Genomic DNA, 20,496 nt, shown 5'->3' on the forward strand with positions numbered 1-20,496 from the left:
CATTCCTCCTTATCTCCAACTTCCCCTCTTCTCCCTTTTCCCCCCCTCTCTCTCTTGCTGTGACCCTCTCAGCTAGGTGAAGTGGGGGCATTGAGGCTTCAGGTTGCCATGTCAAGAGGTCTCCATTCTTCCTCTCACTCTGACAAAGGGGAGCAGGGTCCCATTGTTTGGGCCCTGTCAGCCATGGCACCACAGAGCTGTGTAAACAATGAGCCCCGGCACTTTAATCTGGCCCAGAGCCATCGATGGAGAGAGGTTAGCCTAAAATGCACCGTGGGTGCTGTGATGCTGCCCCATGACTTGAGCTAAAGGTTGGTTAAAACAGTGTCACAATATGCAGTAACCACAGTAAAAAGGACTCAGGAGGGACTAAAGGAAAAGTTAATGTCAGCATTTGATCCGGCACAGACAAATGTGATTTAAAAACTAATTTTAAAATGAATTTTATTGGTGAATCAGACTAAACTTTGTCTTCTTAGACACTCAAAAATATACAAAGAATCAAGTTAAATGGATCATTACTTTTTCAAACCAAGCTGTACCGTTTTAAAAGTTTTGGCACCATAATTTATTTTTTTATTACAAGTGTATAGTTTTTGTTTAAAGCATTCATTCCCAAACTACTCGTCAGATCTCAGTATATCACTGGTGTGTTTGAATGGAAAAATGTTAACTTATGTTTCCGTATATCTTGACGTTCGGGTCTATTTATACAATTAGGTTCTCTAAACATTTTAGGGGCTCTGGTGAGTTAAGAACCACAGTTGCCATGTAAACGAGACATCTGTACTTTAAGCAGTACTCATTATCGATACAGGAGGTCAGATAAATATCCAGAAGCCCCAGAAACTCTCCATTAGAGCTGGAAACCAGAACGAAACAGAGAGACAGAGACGGAGTTCTCGAGCCAGCCCACGTTTAGAAACAACTCAGTGTGATTTATGCAAGTTTACGTCAGGGGATTAAGGTGGGACAAATGGAGCTGTTCGGCACAATGTAGGGCCATAGAGAGGTGGGCGGACTTCAAAACTTCAAAAGGACGCACAGACACGCGCGCGTGCACACACACACGCGCACACGCACGACACACACACACACACACACACACACACACACACACACACACACACACACACACACACACGAAAATGCAAAGGAGGTAAGCCATCAATTCTGTCATCTCCCCAAAGGCCAGTGTGTTTCGGGGGATCGGGTCTGCCTTTGAAGAGTTGAAAAAAAAATAATAAATTGCTTTTCTATTCTTGAGACTACAAACTTTTTTTTTTTTTAAATCCTGTAAAAAAAAAAAAACATACACAAAAAAACGAACAAAAAAAATAAAGAAACAAATGTGACATTTCTGTGCTTCAATTCTTAAAACTAAGAAGAAAGAAATTATAACTTTTTCTTTCGAGATCTTTAAACATGCAAGTTTTACTTGGTGTGACCAAATTGGGAAGTGGATTTTTTTTTCCTAATATTATCTTGCCTTCATTTGAAAGGTACACTACTCCACTGGTCTCAGAATAAAGCAATTTCACACACTTTAAAAAGGGTACTTTATATGAAATGTGGACCCTAAAGTGAGGACGATGCTACAAGCATGTCACATGAGGACCATTTTTACAAGCATCTATGCTGCTTAACAAGAACATGTTTCATACAAGAAAAGGGAAAATGTGCCGCCTGCCCATGTGCCAAAGTCATGGAATTACAAACAAAAACAAAATGTAGACATCTTTGATTAAAAGTGATTGATGTTGTGGAAAGAAGTAAAAAAAGTAGGAACTTAGAAATCATATTTTAGAAGGTCTGCATTTTCCACAAATTAGGCCCCATGTCTGACGTAGCCTTTGGCAACTGGCATCAACTTTAAGGTTTAAATATGCCATGTGATTTGTGACAACTGCCTTCCTCTGTTACTCTCGCATAGTGCTAATAATCAAGGTTTCTGTCACAAAGAAAGAAAGTTACTATTTGAAGAGGGAGTCAGTTACACCGCTTGTGATTTGACATTTTAACAGACTTTATTCAAATGCAAATCTTTGAGATTGAAGTCAAGACTTTTTGTATCCCAACATTACAAAAGACAATAAAAGGATTTTAATTTTATAGTTTATCCGAGGAGAGAAGGGATGAACCTTCTTCCTCTGTCCCGGTTGAATTATTTAAAACAAAAACAAAAATATCACTGCAGTTATTGGGGTATTGTGAGACATTTGAGTTAAAAAAAAAAATATTAAAAAAAAGGCCCATCCTGTATGTCCCAGTTCCTTGTTGGATAACACTGGAGAGAACTGATGGTGTTTTGATGTTTTTCAAGTTATATCAGTGCCGTCAAATTCTACACTGTCACAAAACTATGAAAAGCCTTAATGGTGATAAAACTGCTATGCAGCCATCGTCCCTTACACTTTGACACAACAAGCATGAATATCAATTTGGTGGTCACAGAGAAGAGTTTTAGACCAGTTATATCAGTTTTCATCTTACAACAAACAAAACACACAGGATAGCTGTGAAGCAGCTAATATTGTGTAGCTTCCATGAATATTGTAGCATTGTTCTTTTTCTGCCGTGGTGGTTTCACAGATCGTTTCATCGCATGACTTTGTAGTTTTTCTTGTTATTGGTTGCCTCAGCAGATCAAAATAGAAACATGCCTTTTTATTCTAGCCATAAACAAATGCAAATGTTTATTTTTTTACTCGTTGTGACATTTCCACGATGTGTAATCTCAACTCAAACATTTTGATTTGGAGGTTACTCGAGTTTTACTCTCAAAACTTGCCACTTCAGTGTTGCTTTAAGGTCCCTAAGTAGGCCGTAGTAGTCATATTTATTTATAGGCTCTCACTCGAAACAGACCTGCAGCCCACATTACAGCCCAACCCATGGCTTTAGAAGCACACTTCTGCAGTAACATGTGTGACATCTGACATTTATTTCCTCCGATTATTTATTTAGGCCAATTTCATACATTTTAAATCTACGAAATGGGCCAAAAATATGTACACCAATGCACAATATGTTCACTGTATGTCTATTTAGTGGCACTGAAAGAGGGGAGATGGTAAAGATAAAGACCCGGGAACGACCTGAAAGCTCTTATTCACAGCAAACTCCCTACATGCAGTCGTATTCATTCATGAATGGACTGCTGAGTTAGAGGGTCACAGATTAGCTCATGTCATGGTTATAAAACTGAGTTTACTGCACTTTTCTGTCAAGTGTCAGCTTTTTTATAACAATCCACAACAGTGTCTAACAATGAATGAAATACAACACAAAAAGTATTTCAAAGCCGTCTTTCCCAATAATAAGTACAGTCCAGTGTCTTAAAACTGTTTATCGACTGCTCGTTTGTTTGGTCAAATACATTTTGGAGGAAACAGTTGCGACCTGGATTGGGTTTACTGGCAAAAATCATTTCTGTTCATAAAGTGGGACACACAGTAATGCCACAGAGTTGTAGGGAGGACATAGGAGTGTGTGGTTGGGTGTGTCAATCCCAACACTTCGCCACCAGAGGCCGAGGTCCACGGGCTATGTGTAGTTTTAAGAATAAAACACTACATTCATTTTTTTTTTTTTTGCAACTGACTGAATAGCCCTCCACTTACAGGCATGTGAGAATCAAAGGTGGTCGTGAAACTCGTAAAAAGCGCAAAAAAGGATTCAAACTTCCTCATCTCGTATGGCAGTCCCTGAATAATGGTCAACCCTCCTACCGCCTACGAGTGCGTAATAGTCGCTTTTATACTTGCTTTCATGACCTTCATTGCGGTACGATGGTAACATTATCCTTCGTCACGTGACATTTACGTGCTTGCAAGTTTCACACATAAAGACATTGTAATACACACCCCGGCCCACTTCAGCAAAACGTGTAACTCCACACCTACACAGTCCTGAGTGTAGCTATCTCACATTCTGCAGTAGTGAACCGACATGTCTATTTCCGCTTTGCCGTGATACTGCGTTGGAAACATGGCGAAGCAACATGGAGCGCTCCAGAGAAAAGAGCTCATGTCGATATAGGAAGGGCTCATTCTTAGGGAACAAAAACACAATGATTCTTAGCTTCAGAATATTTATATACTAATAAAAACATAACTATGAACATTACACATAATTTATTTTTCGTGAAAGGTGAAAACATTTTGTTTTGCCAATGGGGGCAACAGTTCAGGAAACACCATGTCTCACTGTAGAGGGCATGGACAAACAACATATTGTCATATTTGGGGGACAAGTTGCTCAAATCAATACTCAACCAAGACCACCATTACTCAAAGGTTATCAAGTTTTTAAATGAATATGACATGCAATGAACCTATACTTTAGGTGCCAGGATGGGATATTGTCTGTAAAAAATTGCAATAAAAAAGGGTGAGAAATGATAAAACATTTTTTTATTGTTGAGCGAGAATGAAATCTGGTGGTTTATGAAGTCCTGGTTGTAAAGTTGAAATAAGGTGGATTTCATTAATGAAGTTATTATAATGTTTAGGCATGATGTTTTATTTGCCTGGCTATCACTCACACAGATTATTATTTAAGTTGACAGTACTAAATAGGAAATAAAAGTTAGAAGCTATGGGACAGTAAGGAATACACACAGATCTGAAACAGATTTTTCTTAAACAAAAAAACCCTCTGCACGCTCTGAGCGTACCTGCACTCAGTCAGAGGAACACCACACAAGAACCACAGCGGTGTTCGTCCTTAAAAAGACATCCAGTCTCCACAATCAGCGGCTCAAATTATTAGAACATATGGTAAGCCTTAAATAGTGTTCCTTTTCCATGCACATCAATATTTACATTACAACTTGTAACCTGGGCCTAAGCAGCAGTTCTCATAACATTACAGCATGTTGGATAAACAAACGCTATAGGCAGCACTGAGGCCATTCTGCCCCATACAGCCTTTTCTTGCTGTTTATGTACACACGTTCCCTGCTAGTCAGCTGGTCCCAGCAGCCCATAATCACCACCACTGAGCACTGAATGAAGCCTTTTATTGAGGAGTGTGACAATAAGTTGTATGGTGTCTTTTCCAGTGTTTAGTGTGCATCGTTTTGGTTTGATTCTCCACTGGAGGACACTTTTATTGCCCATGACATATAGCCACTATCGTTTGGATTGAATACACCTCACATTTGGGCATTTGTTTTTTTATTTCTATTCTTGTGTAGATATTTGACTACAGTGGTTTTAGGAACATCAATCATGCATAAATTACAGTACACAGACATAAGGAGAGCTATGAAAAGACAGAGTTAAGCTTCTCAAACTATCGGCACAACAGAATGTTAGACTGAATGTGAAGATCTGACAGTTCTAGGACATCGGAAGTGCGAACCGGCCAACTGACTTTTCTGGAAAATATCCCTTTTGGCTCGGCGAGCTGCTAACAGTCAAGTAAAACCTCAGTGTCTTCAGCTGTCACGGAGACTCAGCTATCCCTGAAAGTGACAGTCACGTCAAAGACAAATAACAGGAAAATCACTAGTTATCCGCTGGCATAAAAGTCACACGGTGGTTTTCAAACAATGCCAGCTCTATATTACCGCACATATCAAGTATCTGGAAATGCAGGATGTGCTGACATAGCACGTTTACTTATCCCTGGCTAAGTCATAGAGTTATATGTCCTTGACGGACAGACAATTCCTCCCTGTGTTGAATTTAATCCTCATCTATTATCAGTCGGGTGCAATTTGTTTGAAAAGAACAGGAGACTGTTGGAAATCGTCTCAAAACAGAGGTGGTATGATTAAATGCTGTCGAGCTGGTTAGGTGTAATTACATGTGGTAGCATTGTAATGCAGTCGATCAGTCTTCACTTCATCATTCTTTAATAATGTAAGGATAAATAAAGATGTACATAGCGTACAGTCGACCATACTGTATTTTCTCCAGGTTATTTATGGTTTGATTCACTGATTTTAAAGCAGGCTTCATGGCTAATGTTTTTTTTCTTCGTTTGATGGAAACCAGACGATGAGTGTGCAGCCATGCTAACAGTTCTGTGAGTCTCTCCTGAACAGCGCTGCCAACTATTTCCAAGGAGCCAAAGACGGCTTAAAGAGTCTCTAAGATGTAGCTATATGTGCTAAATTACATATCTGTGAAAATAATAACATCACTATGTATATTCAATACTTTAAGGTAAGAAAGGTTAAACAAAAAACAAAGCTGAGGTCAACTGACTCTAACAAGTTTTGTTATTGGCAATTGTCTTCCGTGCATCTAAATCTACTTCTAACTTCTTAAAGATTTTATATAGTATGTCTAAAACAGTTTATACAGTATTTTGTACTGCATGTATATTTTTGCTGACTGTGAAACCCAAGTGTCATGCATAGGCAACATCCAGACAGAAAATTAAGGACAAAAAGGAATACAAAATTGCAATAATTAAAAATGAAAGAGTCATGTAAATACTAAATCAAAATTAAAATAAAAAAATTTAAAAAAGGAGGACGAATTTCCACATGAAAGCACATCATCCACTCTGAAATACTGGTTACTGTCTTCAAGTAGAAGGCAACACTTTGGCACAGTGACGTATTGGATGACTAACATGACAATGCAAACATTCTGATGTTCAGTTGATGCTATATTTACCATCTTAGTTCAGCATGGTAGCATTAACACTTTGCAATCACTACAAAATAAAGTACAACTGCAGCTGATGGGAAAAATATTCACTTTGCAGGTTTATGGTCATCAACTAAAAAGAGCTGTTCAAATTAAAATGTTGGCATGATGTCACTAAATACATTGTTAATTGGTCATCACATGATAACTATTGATCCTGAGGGGACACTGGTGTCTTTACAAATTTAACAGCAATGTAATCAATGGTGAAAAACAAAACTGTTAACCTCATTGCGGCATTAGATGAAAAGTTAGGGGATCCCAAAAGACATTAGGATATATTGTCTGCAAAGGATTAACGTCCATGATAATCCATAGAGATATTTCAATAAAAAAACGAAATTGTTGTTTTGGTCACCCTGGACCAAAAACAGTGGAAGCCACTACTGCACCACTTGCCCGGCGGTTGAAGGTAAGTGCTGAGTGTTTAATATGAAGACATCTTAACCACAATTTGATTACTGCATAGCAGCAGTTAATGTTGTTTAACTTTCATAATTTATGTGACGTAGCCAGCTTGTGGTGTTGAGACTCACTTAATGTTAATATAATATATATCCTTGCAGGCACCAAAGTTATTTACCACTGGATGGGCTGCAGGAAAAAAAATGCTTTAAAAGTGAATTTTTTTTGCCTGGAATCAATTTAGTATGATGTTACTTGCAAATGTATGTTGTCATTCTGATCCAAACCCCCTGTAGGATCAGGATACTCTAAATATAATAGCATGGTGGAGAAAGTCGGTAGCCAAAACCAAGATATGTTTGGTTAAATGAGTCTGCATACAAGGCCACAAATTCAGCTTTGGTCCTAAGAAAAAAAAACTCTGTTATTGGAGCAACCCGCTTAAAATGTACAGCACATTACATTTGAGCTACAATCGGTTTCATCTCTTTATAACCTTCCTCTGAATCTAAAAACAAAAAGTAATGGTACCTCTGAAAAACTAAACTGTATACGGATAAAAAGAAACGTACAACCAGAGAAGTCCAGTTTAAGGGTGAAACCACTGACCAACTCATCTTCCACATGTTGTTTTAGATATTCTTGAAAACTTCTCCTGAAAATCGGGCCAATTTTCAATTCAAAATCCGCCAGCATGTGGTTTTGAAGATGCCAGCGACGGGATGATAAATGGCTGCGATATGGTTGTGACAATTTGAAAGACATAAGCAGGACGGATCGCACAAAACAGCAAGCTGAACACGCATTTGTTCCAAGAAATAATCCTTTGTTTAGTAGAGCCAAAGAATGCTAACATCTCAACCAACACCAAAATATCTCTCATTCATAGTGAGACGCACAGTTCAGAAAGAGGCCAAATTCAATGGGTCACTCCTTCATTGTAAAATCCATACCGAGCACCATTTCATAAACAGATGCAGCATGTTGAAGGAGCAACAGGGGGAAGAAGCAGACATAGGACAGATGTAGATGCAGACAGAAAACAAGACAATTCAAGACAGAAATAAAAACAAAAAGAGCAGAAAAAGAACTGGCTTTAACTTAAAAACTTAAAAGGAACAGACGTGCAAAACAAACGACTGTGATAGTTAGGGATAAGGACATCCTGTATTGTTTCTAGTTTTAGAACTAAAAGACACAAATGAGACTATGTCGAATTTATCTGGATGTGATGCCCGTGTAAAATCTATCATTCCGGCCTGCCGGTTTTCCAACCTTTTTTATTCCTGAGTTTCATTTTCTAAAACCAAACCAGGACAACTGAGTCTGGGAAATGCAGAAAACATCTGAAGAAATGAGAGCAAGATGTGAACTCTTCAACTATAAAAATCTGATATCAAACGTCAATCAGACGGAAATATGTTCCACCTCATCTGTAATTTTAACATCAGGACACTTTGTTGGTTGTCGTCACTAATTTATTATATTCAGAGTATCAAAGTCACGAATGTTTAAGACTAATACTCTCTGAAAAAGCATCGAAGTGAAATGTATTATGGATGGTATTGTAGGGGAGTGTGGCAGAAATGATGTTGAGGTGTTTTGTTTAGCTTACAAACCAGGCTTAATGAATAAAATTGCATGTAAAGTGTATAATTTACTGCAGCGCTCTATGCACTTGTGAAAAAGAAAAAGATGGATCATTAAACATTTAGCATTTTAATTACTTGGTCTTGCTGTTTTTTAGTTGTTTTCTTTTACCATGAATAATGTTTCACCGTGTTTGTCATTAGTGTAGAAAACTGCTCAAGTGTCTGCAATTGGCTTTCTTGAGATTGTGCCGAGAAACTGCAGCTTTGAATTTATGTTGAGAATAAATTAAAAGCAGGGCACATAAGAGGTCTGTGGTGTGAGGTTGTTTTTTAAATAAACCCACACTCGAAAAAATTTTGGTGGCACACGGCACTTTGGAGCCGTGTTAGGGATTACATCTGTCAGGCTGCAATAGTCTCGACACTCTCTTTCGGTGCAGTCCTCACTTTTGCTCCTTCTGCCAAGAAATTATGGCACTTGAATACACACCAGCTTGTTCGCTGTGGTCGTATGAAAGAGCGATCAAAGTTAGAAAATTCTGTAAAGGCGAGCAGCTCTGACTAAATAAAGCAGCGCACTGCCAGCTCTGAATGTCCCCGCCACGGAATGTCTCATTTTTCTTACAAATACAGTCTCAAGGAATATTTCAATGATAAAAGCAAACTGTAAGAAGATTTTATGAGCAGTTTTAAGAGGGGTGGGGTAGAACTTGTCCACCTGTCCACCTACACCAACTTTAAAGTAGCATGAAGTGGAAATACCCCAGTAAAGCGCCTGTGCACTTTTCATATCCAATTCAGTGTCTTTTTGAAAGTAAGGCGCCATTAGACAGTGTTTGAATGTCCATGGTTGTGCAGCCTCTATTACTGATCCACATTCTGTATCTTTCCTGTTTGCTAAAGTATTTTTTTCTGTGCCAGTGAGGCATGGGACCGATATTTTTCAACATGCAAAGGTTATATAAAAGCACAATGAAGAAATAAACAAAAGAAAGGATCACAATTTTTCTTTAGTAGATTTCTTGGTGGCAAGACTAAATTGCTTACAAATAAATGTATGACTATGAATGCTGCCCAGTAGAAACACAATGTTTCTTCAATGTTATAAAAACTTGTATCATTATTATTATTATTATCTTTTCTCAAAAGTCTGTTCACAATCTGAGGGACCGACAACGGGTTAAAAGCTGTGCGTATTAAAACTAAAATATGTTTCTATTATTCTGAAGGAAGAGGAACAAAAAAAACTGTTCAAAGACGATCTGCATTAAACTGGAGTAAGACACGGAGAGTGTCCGCCAAATGTCATAATCAGTTATATAACATTTTGGATCAAGAGCAAGTCGCAGTGCTCTCAAAGGTCTGATCATGATCATTAAGTCAGCAGGAGTCCTGAAGCTGTGTCAGTGTTACTTTTTTCATCCAAATCTTACCAAAATGTTCCTGCAGTTACATACTGTGGCCTCAAAAACCGCTTCCTCTAAAAAAAGAAACACACACGAGCCTCTGCGAGCTGTGGATCCTGCTGCGCGTCTCTGCTCAGCCTTTCAACTGTCTCAGGCCAGAAAAAGGATACCGAGGGGAGCTGCATGCCCTCTCACTTCTTAAACAGCATTCCACATCATCGTTGTTCTCTCGCAGAGCGTCCATCACAAACATGTGGCCTGGAGTGCAATTTAGTGCGTATCTAGTTTGAGTAATCGGCACGAGATCTTATAGATGTCCAATGAGGCCTGCGTATCATCTGTGATTTCAGTCTAAATTATAACTAAGAGCAGATTCACAGGAAAGAGTCCTGCAAATTTTCACAGGCTCTCTTTCTAGCTGTCTTGCTATCGCTTATTACTGCACTGTCAGTCTTTTTTTTTGTTTCCTTTTTCTGCCAAAATTTGTTACTATGACAACATTTTCTTCTTTCTTTGTAAATTACCCTCGTGTTCACAAAATGTAGGCCTTATCGGTCTTTTCTCTATCCCTCACCAACTACAACCACAGTGCACCGTGGGCTTATTTTTCTAGGTCACCTGCCTTCCTGCAAATACTTCAGCAAAACAAGGCCAATTTTTACATCTGCAGCAAACTAAAACAGCCTTAACGAAAACGGAACGTTATGATTTTCTGATTAAAATGTCTCATTTGCTCCAAACCTCATATGATGCCAAACAGAATTTACAAAAGCCAAAAAGTCATCTTAGCACAAGGTAATTAAAATGGAGCCTGTTTGCATTGAATCCAGAATATTATTTAGTTACTGTTGCATTGATAGTAAGATAATGGCAGCACTTTTATTTTTTACAAAACTTTCTTTTTCCTTCATTTTATTTTCGGTTCAAATTTGGGACAGGTGAAACTCTTGATACTTTAGCAATCGTTAACAATAACTATAAATAACATTCTTCCCCATAAAAATGTCTTTTGCCCGCTGGCATGAAATGTGTTATTAAAGTAGTGACTTCTCTGCAAAGGCTTTAACAGCCAAGATGATTAACTCTTACAAGAAACAATGACAGAAAAACTATAGAAAATCCTCTTATGCCGAGGTTGTTGGGTTGTTGTTTTTTTTAACTTTTTAAAACATTCATATCCGTTTATATATACGCCCAGAAACGCTCATATTTCTGAACTCTCGGTCTCACCATGAAGCTAAATATAAGGTCTGGATGTATAAATATAATGAAGCTAATTTGATAGTAGAATCTCCAACTAGTCCTCTGTGACATCCTCGCATCCTGCTCTACTTGTGTGATGGTACACACTTTGTGTATGGCCAACAACACAGGCTCATTCATACAGTGAAGCAGAAAACTCTCTCTCTCTAACTGAGTTATTGAATACTTTTTAGTTTCGCTGAAGCAGAGAGGGAGAGTGACCGAGAGAGGGAGAGAGTGGAAGCCACAAATCACACAAGTCATGTTTTCCTCTGTCTCTTCATATCTTCATCCCCTCTGGGTAGTGAATTGCTCTCCTTTATGTTTTCACCCTGAAATGAAAAGGGACAACCACTTCACAACAATTCCCACTCAAAATCATCAATAGATACACTGCTGCTCGCTCGCTAAATGTATAATTTTCCTTCCCCTTTCATATAGGAGTGAGGTATTTCTGGTCCAAATGAAAGCTGAGCCCCTGGGCACGCACGTAAAAAGCCTGTTCCAGGTGGATAAGGAAATACTGCTGGGTTTGAATGGGGTCAGGGGTGAGGAGTTCAACTCTTTCAATAAATCACAGCAAGCTGTTGTGACAAGCATTGACTGCTATGACTGAGAGAGGAGTGTGGGCTATATGAAATATGTCTTTCAAGTACAGAGAGCGAGGCCTTTGACCAGATGAGTGCTACAAAATGTATATGTTTAGGGGCTTTTCACTCAGCAGCTTAACAGACAGTTAGTTATGAAAAGTGTCTGACAGGTTTATCTTCCTTTTATCCTCCTTTAAGAAGAGGCAGGTGATACATTACAGATGCTCCTGACATCCGACTGGTTCCGTGTTATTCACGTTTATCTGGGTTGTGTTTAGGATCGTAAAAATGTAAACTAAGATTATGGTCACTTCCGAAGAAAAAACACAGCATAGGTTTGTTTGGCTGCACTGTAAATAAATACAGCAGTTTCTCTTCTGTTGTATTTCCCACAAAGCCCAGTATCACGCCGAAGCCTGTAATACACCTGTCAGTCCACTAGGGGATACCGTGTCAGTGTCACTTTTTGCCTCACTTATGCCTGAGAACTACACACAGTGTTGAAGAAGGAGGTCATGTGATGAAGTACAAAGAATGAGAAAGTCGGGCATGGTTGGACAATACATACACAGGACTCTCACTTGGGAGACAAATGTTCAACTCCCTGAGAAGGCAAAAGTCAAGGTGAATTTATTTCAAGTTACGTATGCAGCATGACGTATATAGCTCATGCGACTTAAATAAATTTACATAAAGGTACTCATTCTAACCCAAACTATGATCTCTTCATAAACTCAACCATTTGTTTTTTGGTGCGTAAACCTAAGGCACCAAAATATGACACTCACGCAGGATCATCTAGTGGTCTGATGGGTGTATTACACACTTTGGCGTGACACCAGATTGTCTGACAAGGTACCTACACAAAGTGTGTTTGGCCACCTACAAATTTGTAGCGTTAAACTCCACTTGCTGTTTTCACCAGTGAGCATCACAATTAACACCTAGTGCCAGCTGTTTTTTTTGGGGAACCTAGTCTTCAAAAACATTATAAACCTGCTGAAGTTTGAGTGCTTATTAAGTGACAGTTACCTACCTGAATAGTAAACGAAAAGTGGTAGTAATAGTGAAACATTTACAAAAAGAAGAACAACAAATAACATGCAATAAAAAACTAAATCCTCTCTATTCCAGTAGAAATAAATCCGAGACGCCGTACCACTAAAAAATAAAAAACATTTTTCTCTAAAAAAAAAATTTAAAAAAAAAGGTTTGAGCATAAAGGTGTCATTCAAACCTAAATCCCGGACATAATCCAGGTTTGGCAGACGGTTCGCCCCTGCCTGCCCACTTCCCTGCCCAGTGTGTGGTAGGTCTGGTCTGGATTTTAATGGTGCTGGATGACATGTGTGTACTCGTGTCAGCGACTACCCCAAACAGTTGTAAACTGGCTGTTTATGAGGGTGAGTGCTGTGAAAAAGCACCACATTTTTTCGACTTTCACACCATCTGGGGAAGAAGAAGAAAAAAAAAATGAGAGGGCAGACGTAGTGCTCATAGTGTGAAAACACAGAGGAGGGATTTGGGCCAGGCACGTGGAAGGTTTAGTCTGAACAGTCAGGACAGAATTTAAATAGGTATATTCAGTCAATCAGCTATAGCGAGCCTCACATTTCATCCACACAGGGGTAGTTAAAGCTAAGTTTATATACAATTGCATGAGATAAAGGAATTCTCTTAAAATTACACTGATGCATTATGATAGTTACACATTTTGTTCCAGCTCTTCATTACAGCTATATGATGTTTACACTGAGGGAGATATTCCAGCAGTGAACAGTGGGAGTGGCTAAGCATGATGACGTTGAAGCAGCAGTTGCTAGCAGTTGTAGCAGTGCTAGAAACTATGGAGAAATTCAAACTGGAGCAAAAGCAATGCTTAAAATGTTTAATAAAAAAAAATTTAAAAAAAGAAGATGAAAAAAAGCCTGCAATAGTCATTTACTGACATGGCATTGCACTCAGCTCAAATTTGGGAAGGGTGTCTGTTGTCACGTCACACATAATTCTGGTAAATGCTGATTGGTTAAAGGCTGCTCCAATAGTTTCAACATTGACCTGAGGTCTACGGCCAGTAGGATGCAACAACTGTAAACAATCCTCAATGGAGCCAATGGCCAGACCCGTATATTCACAAAGTGAAATTATGTCTGGAAGCCATGACATGCAACTTTGAAAGTAAACATGGTAAGTTGATTTGTATCTTTTACCACATTTTACTAAGAATATAACAGCATCTCAGTAAATGTATTTATTTTTTTTAATTCTTATTTATTTAATGTATTGCAACGTATGTCTAAAATCTCACTTCTACCAGTAGTTCCAGGTCAGGGTTTGCCCGAGATGCACAGTATGAGTCAGTAAATGAAAACATGGGAGCCTGCTGGTTTTTTACTTTTGTTTTGTTTCTATATTCTTATTTTCAGATCAGATCGAAGGCTATTCTACACCTAAAAGCAGTTTTCATGAAGTCATGTTATGTCTTTACCATTATAACTGTGTCTGCAGACTGTGCTGACTCTTGAACTACACAGAACTACAGTCCATTAAGTGACTATTTCCCCGCTCCAGTAGAGCTACCCACACACTGACATGTCAAGGTGCTCCGTGTGAGTTATGAGTTCATGTCAGCCTCTGTCATGCCGCAGCTCACGTGCCAAGACATCCATTTATTACAGCCTACCCACCCACCGCACTAAACAGCTCGCTAACCGAGGGGGTATTCACTTTAGCGGGCCCTACCCAGCTAAATAGCAAAAGATCCAAAGGCAAACCTTAATTGTCTGTGAAGAGAGTCAAACATTTCAAAGTACAGTAACCGTTAGAGCCTGTCAACCACTCTGGCAATTACACTGCCGCAAATATTTAAATTTGTGGTTTTGGAGGGGAGTTTGGGGAGAATCATGGTGTACTAAGCAGCATCGGGCTGAGACCAAAACATGGTTACATTCAAGTTCAGCCTGGAAAAATAAAATAAAAAAAATAAAGAGCAGGCAGAAACGGAGCCCTCAGCCTTCAGCGATATGTAAACACATCATTTTATTAAGTCAGGAGTGCCAGAGTATGGCAGAGATTATAAAGGGAACAAGGGTTCAGATTGTATACATGGATTGGGTTACTGTACCTATGGAGCAGAGCAATAACCGCTTCCATATGTCTGTCTGAACATATGGCACTTTTTCAACATCATCATTTACGTTGAGTGATGGGTGTGGTATTTCAGACAAACAGATGGGGGGGGAAAGACAAATTTCTCGGAGGTATTTACTTACAGTACAGTAAAGTAAAGCAAGGCATGACAATGCCCTAATACCGAAAAGCATGGAAAGACGGGGCAGCAGGAAAACTGGAAAGAAACTTCATATTTCTACGACTGCTTTATATTCGATTAAAATTACTCGTCTCACATCACTGCAGGCCTGCTGAGATACAAATGCTTCGTGACAGAGTGTCAGAACTGGCAAATTTTATCTGTCAAAAATACTACTCCAGCCAGTAAGTAAGGTTTGGACTTATGTTGCTCAGAAAACATAAAGCAGATCACTGAAAGCTTTTCCAAACCCACAGTCACAACGAAGATTGAGGCAACATTTCTGGTTCCCTAATAACCCTGTTTTTGTTACATTTAACTCAAAGTTACGCATGACATGGTGACGAACTTTGTGCTGCAGATGTGTCATGGTTTGCTTCGAAAAATTATTTTTACAACAACGCAGATTACTGGGTGGTCATCATGATGTGTGCTGCATAAATGCAATATTGTTGTAAGTAACTCTTATCATCTCCCGGTCTTTCAATTTACTCTTTCCTCTTATTTGTAACCTCTCTGAGGTAAAAAATCAGTCAGCAGAAGTCTTTGGACGACAAAGTGAGATGGAGACACAATTTAAGAATGACGGCGCAAGTGTGCAGAGTAATAAATGTGTGTGTGCGTGTTTCCCTGAGGCTGAATGTGAAGTCTGAAGTACTTAGCAGTGACCACTACTGTTTGTTTGACTGTTACCACTATTCTGTCCTGACCACTGAAAAAACAAATCTGAGTGCAGACTCAATAAGAGAATCCGTGAACTCAAACTGGAATGAAAGCACTTGAGTAGTAGTTGTAAGATTTTGCTGTTCTGCAGCCTAATGTAACACCTGCATTCAATGAGCAGTTTCTTCATTATTATTGTTACAAATTAAAGCAGAAAGATCTTTTAACATCTTGTATTATTGTGAGGTGAGAGCTTTTACCATTTTAACCAAGGACTCATTCCCTCTTAAAATGAAGACAAGCAATTGAACAATTTCTCAGTCAAACAGTTAGTTAACTGTTTTACAAACATGTCTATTTTATATTCCATTAGCTTTTTTTTTTTTTTTTTTTTTTTTTTTTTTTTTTTTTTTTTTTTTAAGTTAAAGACACATTTGGCAGGACCTTGTCTCCACTCCAGTGTAAGAAGTTCAGCCAAATCATAATCAATGACTTGAACAAGTCCTGCTTACAGCAGATATGCTGGATTTTTATCGATCCTTTGTCGGACATGTCACTCTCTGGCAAAGTTAATGCTAACTTTAGGACCAAGTAAAGTTCCGTTGCTGTTTAGTTTCATGTTTTGTAGGTTTATTTGCATTTTTAATTATTTCATAAAAATCTATTCTCGGCTATCAACCAAATGTTAAACTGCTTGATTTACGTTTGTGGTAAATATTTGTATTCAGCATGTGCACTTACAAACAATTACATTACACATCGTATAATGTGTTCCAATTTCTAGTTTGCTGATTGCTCTGGCATCGGCATGTCAATTCATCTCAATAAGTGGCACATGGTTTCAGGCAAATCTGTGCTTCTGGGTATAAAACTCTGCGTGTGTGCGTGCGAGTGCGTGTGCATGTTGTAAATACAGGAAAAATCATTTGGGGGTAGAAATGTTAGCTCTGGTTTGGCAGTGTTTGACTGTCGACCATTAATGCTTTCTCCATAAACAATTTCCACCACCACCCCCTAACCTACAAACATTTTTCCCACAGACACAGCTGACAATAAAAAAAAAAAAAAGCACATTTATCATATTTTCTTTGATACTGTTTCTTTTGTTCTATGACTTTTTCTTGCAGCCTAGGTCTGACGCTCAGCTTAATTAAGTTATGATTTTTACAACACTTATTGATAATCTTCAAGGCACTTTTTTTTTCATGTTTATATTTACCTCATTAACTGTCATCAGTAATGCCAAACAAACATGAATGCCACTTCGACTTTTATGCTTAACTCTTTTTCTATCTTCAGTCTCCTTTGGCAAAGCCCAGTTGAAGTCTGAACGGGCAATTTGACAGCGAGTAAATTATAATGGATAAATTATTTTTTTAACTTGTTGTGGCAATAAAGCTTACTGAAAGCAAAAATGAAAACCCTCAACAATTTTCCGCATAGCATCAGTCAGGAATCTGCCGGTCAACCCCCGCAGGGTAGTTGGATAATTGCTCGGGAAGGAAATATGCTAAATATGTCACTGCTCCTTCAAAAGACCCAACGACGCTCTAATGTCTCTGAATCCAATTTATTTTGTTGTCAAGACCGGATAAATTTCAGGTGATCGTGCATTTTCTAACGCAGGATTTAACTTTAGAGGCTAAAAACTGAGTTTTGTCTCAGATTCTGGTCACTGCAACATGTCACACTGACAGGCAGTAAATTATTAGTTTGAAAATACACTAATACATAATGCTGAATAGACAATAATTGAACCTTTATCTGCTGAGACATCTTTTTGTACTGATTTTAGAGAGACATGAGATGATCACTGATATGCCCGGTCTCAGCTGATGGTAACAGGGAGGCTGAGTTCGCTGACATAATGGACGCCATTGTAGTGTGTGTGTGTGTGTGTGTGTGTGTGTGTGTGTGTGTGTGTGTGTGTGTGTGTGTGTGTGTGTACTGTGACCCCTTCAGGGATAATTAAGGACACATTTTACTCAGGTCGGTTTTGGGTTTGGCTTCTGGCTAGTGTGTGTATATATGTGTGTATTTTGTGTGTGTGTGTGTACCCTAATGTGCTCCATCCCTTTCCTTGTACACGTCGACCTAACCTGCCCTCTGTATGTCTAAGACTAGTGCTTCTTGGCTGATTGGCCGTATCGCTTTCACTCACCGGCTCTCACACACACACGCACACAAACATGTGCGCACGCACGCACGCACGCACGCACGCACACACACACACACACACACACACACACACACACACACACACACACACACACACACACACACACACACACACACACACACACACACACACACACACACACACACACACACACACACACCAAGGTACACACCTTTAGAGACCAAGCCCTTGTAAAGGCGCCTCCTAAGGGATACGCTGTGAAATGTACTCCTTGTTAGGGTTGGAGTGTGTGCGTGTGTGCGTGTGTGTGTGTGTGTGTGTGTGTGTGTGTGTGTGTGTGTGTGTGCGTGTGTGTGTGTGTGTGTGTATGTCTGCTTTTCCTCAGCTGTTTCCTGCCAGCTCAGAGACCAACAGACTGTGAAGGTCTCTCTCTCTCTCATTCTGCTAAAAGCTCACTGCTTTTCTACTTCAAAATGACCAATGAAAACTCTGGACGACGATGTTTCTGACTTCATTATGAGGAAAGTCTGACATGATAAATGTATGCCACTAAAATCTGATCCTCTTTCCTGACACATCACATCCTGAAGAAAGTCAAATGGAATCTTTCTGCCTTTCACTGGAAACTTATCACATAAACGTTTTTCAGGTCTTTGTGGTTTCATTAACTCACTGTAATAGTACCTTTATTTTTTTTAACCAAGATATGAGTATAACATAAAAATCTATGACAAGAAAAAATGGACATGTAATCTAAGCTTTCAGCCAAACTAAATATTCCTTAAATGATGTTGACACTGCTACATGTTTCCCTTTGATGACTGATTGTAACATGAGGCAACATTCATTCTAGATCAGTTTTATTTTTGCTTCCTTTGCTCTTCCTCTTCCCTTTACGTTTGTTGTATAACATGAAGAAATTTGTATTTCAAACTTGCATTAAAACTTATAAATAAAGTCTGATTTAAATTGATTTGTGAAGAAAAAAATTTTTTTGGTAATCACAGTGAGTGGAAGTCAATAGAAACAAATCATTGACATCACTGGCCTGAATACAATCATATGATTGATATATGAAAGTCCAAAATTTAAAATGTATTGAAAAATGAAAAAAACATTAATGATTATTATAATTTTATCATTAACTATGTCCATAATCGATACATGGTTTATTCAGCTCCTTAAATGTGAGAGTTTGATGCTTTTCTGTTGTACATGTGATATTGAGCCAATTGAATACATCACATTAGTATGTGGTACCTGAATTTATAGTTGTTGTTTTTTTACGTGTTGGAAAGATGCCCCGTTATATTTTTGATGTCCGATATATAGCAGCCTCTTGTGTGAGACGGAAAACCTGCCCGAGTTAAGTGATCACACAAGAACCTTGTCTACTTTATTAGGTGTGACTAATGAGATGATTGAACAACCAGAGGCAAAACAAACCCAAAAGGACAAAGCATGTGTGCCTTCAGTTTACACTGTCCGACCACGAAGCATGACTACAACGCACAGTGGAGACACATGCACTCAGAGGCATCCATGATTTATCAGAATGCTCTGTGGAATCTTCTCCACTGTTATCTGCTCCTCTTCATCCTCCCTGGCTTAACTCAAGTCTCTTATCAGTCGGGTGACACTTATGAGGTTGCTGCATAGTTATAAAGGAATTCAAAGCATCACACTGGTGTTTGTAAATGACTCAAACAGGCCACAAGTCTGTTTCTGGTCAGTCCTTCATTGATAAACTTCAGTTTTATTGAGCCTCTCCTTTAAACCCCAACTATTTGGACCCAAAGCTAAGAAAGACCATCAGCTGTAGATCAATGTGTCAGCCACTGATCAGCAGAGCTGCTTATCGGCAATCAATAAAAAATATATTCTCATCATGAAAGTTGCAGATCGGGAACTGTTTTGAGAAAACTGTGAAATCCGAAAAGACAAAATATCTCATTTAGATGTCCAATAAAGGAAAGTGAGTCAGTATCAATGAATTTCTATGTATATTTGTGTTTCTATAATGTGAAAGGCTGTAGACCGACTTCCTATTTCAGAAAAAGCAGCAAAATCCACTTTTCCAATCAGAGGATTTCTGCATCCTCTTTCCTAAATTGTCTTTGTTTTCACCTCCTCCCCACGAGTTTGTTAAGCTGCTCAGACTAAGACGCCTTCTTTCTCCTTTGCAGAAGTGCTCTTCTAACAAAGACAGGAATCTAAGCCACACGGATAAAAGTAATCTTATTGAGAGCTTTGATGAATGAACATAGAAGTACAGACTAGTGAAGTTATCTTTTCTCTGATCTGTTATCCAGAAACACTGGAAACTTTGGATGCCTCTGGGTCACAGAAACATTATATTGACGTGTGAGTACATTTTTTTACCTGGTATGGCAGGCTGCTGACTCTTAAAAGTAAAGAGCCTGCATACAGACATCATTTAACCAACCAAACACTGCACATTACCAAAGGAACATCATCAA

General features: G+C 38.8%; 1 protein-coding gene across 1 annotated transcript in view; it reads right to left on the reverse strand.

Annotated features, from left to right (window-relative positions):
• Window positions 1-20,496, reverse strand: part of trabd2a (TraB domain containing 2A) — a 56,772-nt gene that overhangs the window by 8,990 nt on the left and 27,286 nt on the right. The gene's annotated exons all lie outside the window — the stretch shown is intronic.

This window comes from Embiotoca jacksoni, unplaced genomic scaffold (assembly GCF_022577435.1).
Source record: "Embiotoca jacksoni isolate LCO1_2020_lvr unplaced genomic scaffold, fEmbJac1.0.p SCAF_10, whole genome shotgun sequence".
Classification (NCBI taxonomy): Eukaryota; Metazoa; Chordata; class Actinopteri; family Embiotocidae; genus Embiotoca; species Embiotoca jacksoni.